The sequence below is a fragment of the Bos taurus genome, chromosome 9 (assembly GCF_002263795.3).
Source record: "Bos taurus isolate L1 Dominette 01449 registration number 42190680 breed Hereford chromosome 9, ARS-UCD2.0, whole genome shotgun sequence".
Classification (NCBI taxonomy): domain Eukaryota; kingdom Metazoa; phylum Chordata; class Mammalia; order Artiodactyla; family Bovidae; genus Bos; species Bos taurus.
In genome coordinates this window covers 38147316-38157187 of record NC_037336.1, presented here as the reverse complement: position 1 = coordinate 38157187, position 9872 = coordinate 38147316, and the positions used below count along the sequence as shown (strand labels likewise).

Sequence of the window (9872 nt, the reverse complement as noted above, 5' to 3'; positions counted from 1 at the left end):
TGACTTTTTCTTTCACTTGATCCACTTCAGTATAACACTATTATAATGGTTTAAGACAAACTTCCACTTCTAGATACCCAATATTCTGGATTTTTTTCTCTTCAACTATGTAGAATAGTTGCCTTCAGGCCTGGTATGATGTTGTTGTACCAGATGGAATATCTGTTAGGAAAGCTCAGCTACTTGGCTTTTAGCCTAATGAAAGGCTTAGAAATTTGGGACTTTCCTAGAAGTTTCTAACCAGGGATCAACATGCTCTAAGTAATCTCAATTCACTAGGATAATGCCATGCTGTGGCAAGGCTATCCGGCTGAAGAAATAGGTATATGATGATAATTAAGCCTTTCTCTACCTTAGGAGAGGTGGCCATTTTCATTTTCTAGTTCCATAAACTGAGAGAGATTGGGATGATTAAGTTTCTTACTTAATCACATAGAAATCAAACTTTAGGACTGAAATAGAATCTGAACTGTGATCTGAATCCTTTGCTCAGTTATCTTAAATAATTTGAATTTTGGCATTTAATTTCTTCTCCCACTGAAAACACAACTGAGAACAAGAAAGTGAGCAAAAAAGTCTTTAACCCTTAGAAGTTAAGTCCATGAGATTCATTTTACTTGGAAGAAAGCCTCTCCAGACTCTCTCGGACCTCATTTACTCATATTACCCACAGTGATAACAGGTTTGGCTAGTGGTTTCTAAGCCCACAGTGGATTATAAAACTATTTCATAAGGGGAAAAGCAAGCATAATTATAAAAGAAAGTGAAATGATGTCTAATAATTTGGCAGGAAGGAAAAGAGAGAAAACTTAAAAAAAATTAAAATCAGATTAAAAAATACAGAATTTGGATTCTTTTTTGAAAATGAAAACAGTTCTATATAACTGGCATGGAGAAGCATCTCTACAATGGTGGTTTAATGTAGCATACCCATATAAGCCAGTAAGGCAATATCTGCAAACAGTATCTGACTTATCTGATTGCTCCCTTCAGATACTAGAATCTTGCTATATTTGTTAGTGCGCTTACGTCACTCCCCCAGGTCAAGAGGTAGCAATAACAATACTTGGAGAAGCTCCTTAATTTGAATATTTGCAACAAACCAGTAAAAGAATTTATTGAGAATGACTGAGCCCACACAGTATGAAAGTAACTACTCATAGTTTGCTAAACTCCAACTCGATCATAAAAAGACATCATGAAAACACAGATCTTCCTAACATGGTTCTAATGTTAGCTCAGAGCCCTTCTAAACCACTGTAAGTAAAGTCCTTAGCTATCTGTGGCCTAAGGCTCATCGGTATGCTATTTTCCACAATCTAGAGTCTGCAGGGCTTCTGACTTACATCTTTGGAGGAACTACTTTCCTGTGGAATGGGGTCCCCATTTGAACCTAAACTAGGAGGTACACTTGCCAGGGACCTGTAAAGTAAATGTAAAGTCCATCCTCATACCTGTGACCCAGGTATTCCACATCTCCCTAAATTCCTAGGAGAAACCCACACACGTGCAACAGGGCATGATCTTGAGAATGTTCATAGCAGTGCTGCTCATGACAAAGAAAACACAAAAGAGTCCAATCACCCACTGATGGGAGACTGGGGGATAAAATTTTGGTCTACAGATATATGCCTTGCCCTTAGAAAGAATGGTTATGGCAGGACTGAAGGATGGTTTTCAAGAAGTTAAAAAACAAGAACCCATATAGGAATGAGTGGGTGATCATGGCTTTCTTCCTGTCTTTGCTTAGAATAGAGCTGACTGTGGCCTGTAGAAGGACCCCTCCCCACCCCAGTCACTCCCCATTTTGGGAGCACTGGGCGTGAGCACCCTTGGCAGGATATCAGAACTCATGCAGAGTGTCCAGCAGTAGAGTTTAAGATGAAAGGCCCCATAGGTTCAGAGGTCAAGAGCAAGGGCTGAAGAGACTTCCTCCTTTTAGATGCTGTCTCTCTACTTGTACTTACTGACATTCTTTGAGACTCATTCTTCCCATCTGTAAAATGGAAATAATATTAGTACATACTTCATGGATTATCTGGAGAAGGCAATGGCACCCCACTCCAGTACTTTTGCCTGGAAAATCCAATGGGCAGAGGAGCCTGGTAGGCTGCAGTCCGTGGGGTCACAAAGAGTCCGACATGACTGAACGACTTCACTTTCACTTTTCACTTTCATGCATTGGAGAAGGAAATGGCAACCCACTCCAGTGTTCTTGCCTGGAGAATCCCAGGGACGGGGGAGCCTGCTGTGCTGCCGTCTATGGGGCCATACAGAGTTGGACACGACTGACGCGACTTAGCGGCAGCAGCAGCAGCAGCGGCATGGATTATCATGAAGACTTAGTGATAAAATCGAATAGGGTAGTATTTGTAGTGCCCAGCCAAGAGATTTTAAGGTACCCTCTTAATAGTTTCATGGACAAAGGATGTTGAAAAGAACAGTTACATCTGTTCTCTAGAAGGACCATAAGAAATGCAAGTGAGCTGGGGTCTATTGATGAAGATTGACCCTACTTCCTAGTGAATTGTCACCCAGCCAATGTCTTACAATTTCCTGAATCAGTTTGACAAGGCCTTCCCCTTGAGAAGGAGTTAGAAAGGAAGTGAGATGACAAAGGGAAAGAGGTGGGTTAGATGGTGGACTTTAATTAAAAAAAAAAGACCCCCCAGTCATCAAACAATTAAATAATTTGAATATCCTCTCATTATGAGGACAGAAATAAATGTGAGATTTCCAAGATTTCCGTCCAAAAGTATTAATAGAGACACTAATAAAATAGGTATTTAAAGAAGTTCACAGCTGTTCCCAAATCTGAGCCCCCCAAAGGCTGGATTGAGGATCCAGGTTCCCCCACTGCACATAAGGAAACCCACCAGCATCCATTGTGGGTGTGATTGTGAACTGAAAACCCAGACCATTTTAATACATTCTGCATCTCCTCCTCTCTGAAGTGTGCTGGAGATAAAGCTCGACAGGATGAGCAAGAGTCAGTGAGAGTAAGCACATGTCTTGCAATATTTTTCCCCCTGAGGATTAACTGTGCTTTTCTGGTTTGGGATGGAATCTTAAATCCAAGTTTTTAAAAGCATCTTACTTTTTGAAACTATTTCTAGACTAGTTTTCAGAGTGAGCACATTATGCAATGATCTAAGAAATAGGCATTTTGTGCAATCCAAGGCAGAGAAGATTAGTAATCCTTTCACTTTCCCTGCAGTTTGTGAGAGAGAAGTTATGACTGCCAGCAGAGCACTCTAGGTCTCTGGAGAGCACTGCTCCTGCTCGAACAGAGAGGGAAAGGATGGTAGGATAGAGAGAATTGTGAACATGGAACCACGGTGCAAGTCTTGGTTCTGTCTCTTCCCTGTCCCCACCCTACACTGCGCCCTCCCTTGGGCATCTGCTTTAGCAAGGCTCTGCCACTTAAGGAGGCTCAGCTGGTGGCTTGGCAGGCAGCTGTTTTTCTTACACAGCACATTTGACTTCCAAGATTTGTGACTAAAGCTCTATCTTTTTCCTTCTCCACCCTAATGAAATCATTTCCTTTTACCATCCTGCAGCTTAGTTCCTATAGAAGAGAAGAGAAAGGGTTATAAAAGAGACAGGAGAGGGAAGGGCAAGAAAGGAACAGCCAGTTTATAAACATGCAGGGTCTCATATGTGAGCTGGAAAGTGCACATTTGCAGAAAGACAGTGGTGCCTAAAGGCTTGAACTTGCCAATGTTTGAGGATCACCTTTCTCATCTTTTCTGGGCCAGACTCCGGAAACGTACCATACCATTCTTTCAAAGGGATCTTTGTTTCCTTGTTAATTAGCTATATTTTGCGTTTGCTTTTTAAAGATTGTTCAGGCTTTACAATATCAAGATCTCATTGGGAGTTAATGGGCAATTTTCAAAGTCGTGTTAAATCTTGGGATGGAAAAAATACTCCTTAATCCTCATAATCTTGCAAAAATGAAAAATGGCAAGCTTTACTTTTTTTTCCCACAGCACATGAAATTTTAAAAAATAGCATAAAGACTGCATCCAAATTCTCTCTCTGTCCTAAAATGGCATAGCAATCTAAAGAATGAGTACATGCACTAACATATGTAGTCAGCTGTCTTAATAAAAGGATGTTTCCATAATATGTTATTTCTTTAAGCTGCATTCAGGGTTCTTGGCTGCCAGATGACAAGAGGGGAAAAAAACAAGACACTTTTAGGGCAGAGGACAAAGACTCAAGGAAGGAGTTGGGGGTGGGGAGGAAAGGAGGAAAAGTTTAGTTTGAAATTTGCTGCTCTTCTGCCCGTCCTATTTAATTTCCCACCCATCTCCTGGGACACACACATGTAGGAGTTTGGGGAAGACCAATCGCCATAACACTGGCAGTGATTTGGAGGAGGGTTTTATTTATTTTCATATTGAATGCTCCATTAACCAAAGGGCCAAAGTTGGGTGAACATGGATTCAAGGCAGGAGAGAAAGACCTTGCTACTCTCAGGCTGTCCTTAGGGAAGTATCAAGGGCTGTTGATATTCTAAGGGGTGGCCTGTCACACTCAGAGTTACCTTTTGAAGAGGGCAGTCACAAATGCAATAATATTGGCTTAAGGTATTTAATAATGACATGGGTAGAATCTCTTTAGTGTTGTGTTCAAGCTCTGACCTGTCCCAACACACACACACACACACACACACACACCTCCCTAGCCTCAGTTCTGGTTAAGAGAGTGCGTTTTTTAGTTTTATTACATAAAGTGGCAAAGATGAGGAGCTTGAGAAGCTGGCTAGTGGGGCTTTTTGATATGCCCTTCCATTATAGCATTTTGAGCCTTCAAAGGATTTGATAACTGCTGACAGTGAAAAAAACATAATTGGCTGAGAATATGTATTCTTAACCATGTTTACCACATGTTCTTATTTCTTTGGTTTGGTCTTCATCCATGTCAACAGGGTTAATATGGTAAGTCGACTGAGGGTAGGAACAGTGCTGACGTGGCTTAGATTTTCTAAGATAGCCCTGATTTTAGATGTTGTGCTCTGTGGGCTCTTGAAATACCCTCAAATTTATCAGAAGATCTGCTCCATAGCTACTCTGTCTACATGGCCTCATGTTCAGAAATGTTCTTAATTAAGGCTTTGTTGTGATGGCAGCGGCAAGCCCTCATTCATAGTTGGTTGGTGGAGACATCCAGGTCAGAGTCTTCTGATGCAGAATTGCTCCCATTAGTAGACACCATGGCTTTATTCTTCTCAGAGTTCCAGAAGAAGAAGAAAAGTCCTCTGTAGCATCCGGGATACATTTTTTCTTTTTAAAAATTGTGAGCCTGAATAATTTTGCTTGATAAAATGAAACTTATTCCAGTGTTGGCAGTGACAGTATGAGTGTCTTGTTTTCAGGAAATGATCTGCAGCTCATAAATTTTGCCAAAACATAAATAAAACTAAAATATCCCTAAGTGAACTTAAAGCCATTCTGGAACAGCAAAGATCCCCAGTGAGATGAGACTTGCTTTTTTTTTTTAAAGTTAACCTCTGAAAATGAAATTTTACTTACTTCCTTTTCCTTTTCAGTTTTCTTGATAACTTTTTCAACAGTTCAGTTGAAGAATTCATCACCTTTTGGTTCCAATGGAGTGCTACAGAGATTTTAGCAATTTAAAGTGCTTCAACTGGGATCTTATATTTTAATCCCCTCCAGCCTCTCCAAACACACACACACACACACACACACACACACACTGCTGGACGGGCAGCTTCTCTGAGTCACTGGCTCAGGCAGCAGAATGACATATGCTGTAGTTGTTCAGCAACACAGCTGACATGTATTTGAAAAGTGAAGTGTTAGTGTCATTTAGAGAACAGAGCAATTTCCTTCAGCAGAGATGAACGCTTGGATTAAGAAAGAGTACTTAGTTCCCATAAAATCTGGGGTCTGAAATAAGTGCCTGAAGCAAATCTCTTGACCCTGAAGTTGAGGTCAACGACTCTTGGGCAGGGTTAGAAGCTTAAAAAAAAAAAAATGCTGTTAATAGAGTTTAATGAGGTGAAGTTTATTTGCAAGTGAATCTTCAAAAGCCCTTCACGCTGCAATTAGCAATTACTGTTTGCTTAAGAAAAATGACTTCACCCTTTCATAGCCATTGATTCTTATTTATTGATATTACTTTATTAGAGACATTAAAGTAATATGATTAAAATATTTGAGCATTTAGATGTTTATGTCTATTCCTTTTCCTTCTTTCTCCAGCCATACCAAAGATCTTAAAATTTTCTGAACAAGGCATGTTATTCTATTGTTAACTTTTAAACATGGTTTTTTCTCTACATTCTTTCCTCTGTCCCTCTTTGCCTGGCTAATTCTACTTTACCTTCAAGTCTCAAACTATATCTACTATCACTGGGTGGGGTGCCACACTTGTAATCTCGTTAAGCCCCTGTGCTTACCCACCCTGGTACTTGTTACATTTTTTAATTGTCTGCCAGGACTTTCCATCACTGAATCTTAAGTTATACTCTTCAGTGCCTTCTACATATAAGGTCCTCAATTAATACTTTTTGGATGAATGAATAGATGAAGAATAGAGTAATAAAAAACAAATCACTTTGCAATTAGTGGAAGTATTCTTTCTTTCTTTACCACTGAGCCACCTGCTGCTGCTGCTGCTGCTGCTAAGTCGCTTCAGTCATGTCCGACTCTGTGTGATCCCACAGACGGCAGCCCACCAGGCTCCCCTGTCCCTGGGATTCTCAAGGCAAGAACATTGGAGTGGGTTGCCATTTCCTTCTCCAATGCATGAAAGTGAAGAATGAAAGTGAAGTCGCTCAGTCGTGTCCGACTTGTAGCGACCCCATGGACTGCAGCCTACCAGGCTCCTATGTCAATCAAATATTATTGTGCCTCAGGATCATTTATAACTTTTGATTAAAAAAGAGTAAATTCTCAGGTTCTAATTGCATGGCAAGCTACAAATAATTTGTTACTGCTGCTGCTAAGTCGCTTCAGTTGTGTCCGACTCTGTGTGACCCCATAGATGGCAGCCCACCAGGCTTCTCCGTCCCTGGGATTCTCCAGGCAAGAACACTGGAGTGGGTTGCCATTTCCTTCTCCAATGCATGAAAGTGAAAAGTGAAAGTGAAGTCTCTCAGTCGTGTCCAACTCTTTGCGACCCCATGGACTGCAGCCCACCAGGCTCCTCCATCCATGGGATTTTCCAGGCAAGAGTACTGGAGTGGGTTGCCATTGCCTTCTCCTATCATGGAATACTACTCAACCATAAAAAACAAACTATTGCCATAATGGATCAACTTAGATGGATTTCAGGGGCATTATGCTTAATGGAAAAAGACAGTCTCTGAAGGTTACATACTATATGATTCTACTTATATAACATTCTCGGAATGGCAAAGCAATAAAAATGGAGAACAGATTAGTGACTGTGGTAGAAGGTAGGTGTGATTACAATGGGGTATACAAAAAGAGTTGCTTTGTGGTGAGGGAATAGTTCTGTGTCCTGACTTGGTAGTGGTTACACAATTCTATACAGGGGATTAAATTTCATAGAACTACATGTGCTTATAAGCACACACACACATGTACACACAATTGAGTAGCAGGCAAAAAGTGAACATCAAATGAAGACTGTAGTTATCAGTACCAATGTCAGTTCCCTGGTTTTGGTATTATACTACAGTCATATAAGGTGGCACTATGGAAGCTGTGTAAAAGATCAATGGGATTCTGTGTGCCATTTTTGCAACTTTCTGTGTGTCTATCATTATTTATATTTATCTAAGGTGACCAACCTAGACAAGCATATTAAAAAGCAGAGACATTACTTTGCCAACAAAGGTCCATCTAGTCAAAGGTATGGTTTTTCCAGTAGTCATGTATGGATGTGAGAGTTGGACTGTAAAGAAAGCTGAGTGCTAAAGATTGGTGCTTTTGAACTGTGGTGTTGGAGAAGAGTCTTGGGAATCCCTTGGACTGCAAGGAGATCCCACCAGTCCATCCTAAAGGAAATCAGTCCTTTGGAAGGACTGATGCTGAAGGTGAAACTCCCAGTACTTTGGCCACCTGATGCGAAGAACTGACTCCTTGGAAAAGCCCCTGATGCTGGGAAAGATTGAAGGCAGGAGGAGAAGGGGATGAAAGAGGATGAGATGGTTGGATGGCATCACTGACTCAATGAACATGAGTTTGAGTAAACTCTGGGAGTTGGCGATGGACAGGGAGGCCTGGTGTGCTGCAGTGCATGGGGTCGCAGAGTTGGACACGACTGAGCAACTGAACTGAAATGAACTGAAGGTGGCTCAGTTGGAAAGAAGCTGCCTGCGAATGCAAGAGCCACAAGAAAATCAGGTTTGACTCCAGGAAGATCCCCTGGAGAATGAAATGGCAACCCACCCCAGTATTCCTGCCTGGGAAATCCCATGGACAGAGAAACTTGGCAGGCTCTAGTCCATGAGGTCTCAAAGAGTCAGACATGATACAGTGATTACATTGATTGATTTTTTATTTAACATCTTGAATTTATTTCATGTGTATATTTGTCTCCTCACCATTTCCATTTGTCTTCCTACCACTATACCTATGCCCTATGATAACATTTCATGTGTACTTAAAACCAAGCAAAGGGTGGAGTTCCTTCTTTAAAAACTAAACTAGGCATTTTGGACAGCACACTCTTGGCAATGGAATCTGGGTAACATTTATCAGACATGGTAGGGATGGTTCTCTTCTTCATTATGAAAAGGACTGCCAGATGTCAATTGTTACAGAAATGAAATTAGATGGAAAATTTTAATAAACCATTTAAACTTATTTTTTTTAAAAGAGACTTCCTCCACTTCCCCTGCCAGAGATCTTGAGTAGACTCCTGGTCAGTCATCTGGAAATAATCCTTCACATAGTTGATGAAGTTGGCTTCCACTCTGGGAAGCCGTCTTTTTCTATACTTGCTTGTATTTCTGCTTTAATGTCTTCTACAGAACTAGATTCTTTCAGTGTTTTAGGAGTTCTTTCCTATTTTTTTTTTTAAGAATTCTTGACCTTTGATCTTGTTGTTGAAGTTTTCGAGGTTTTTTCCATTCTGGTTTGTTTTTTGTGCATTTTTCTGGCTGGAGTATCTTATATGGATTTCTTTACTGGAGCTTTTTTTCTTTAGCTTTCCTATTATCAAAATCAACATCACAGTCATCTTTAGCAGCAGCAAATTTTACTTTTTTCTGTTAACTTGATATCACTTCTGGGGGAAGGAAGGTTTTCCAGATATACTTAAAGAGTTTCACATCCTCCTCTTTATCTTTTGAATCTGTATCTTCCTTTACAGCTACTAAGTGTGTGCACTAATATGCACAAGCCCCAAACCACACTTCAACTGTAAGATCCCAGGTGGTGGTATTTCAAAGCTCTCACAGGACACTGTTGGCTGAGTAGACATTTGCAAAGTTGCCAGTGCGACTTTAAGTGGACTGCTTTCATAACTCACTGCCTCTGCTTCAACAGTGTGCAATTCATCCTTTGCACTAGCCCTTGAATGGACTGTTCTTAAGGTAACTGTTGCTCATATTCATCATAATCTTCTTTGGCCTTTAGTTCACAACCAAAAAGATAGTTCTGGAAACTCAAGGTCCATCCCCCCATTCACTGAATTTTCCATGAGGTTGATGGCACATGTTTGGTTGGAGAGAAGGTGGACAGAGATAAACAACTACTGTTCTGGAGAACAGTCATTATTTAAAATTATATATAGTCATGTTTTGTTATTCATAGTTGTACCATTCAAAATTTCATGCATTTATATTTTAATTCTTTAGTTAGATTGGAGATTTAAGTATAGTGGCAGTGACTTATAATTGTCCTGATTCAAGTCAATATAATTCAATT

At 40.4% G+C, this 9872-nt stretch overlaps 1 pseudogene; it reads right to left on the bottom strand.

Annotated features, from left to right (window-relative positions):
* Positions 1 to 8772: 8772 nt before the first annotated feature.
* Positions 8773 to 9629, bottom strand: LOC112448100 (nucleophosmin-like; annotated as a pseudogene).
* Between the last annotated feature and the right edge of the window lie 243 nt (positions 9630 to 9872).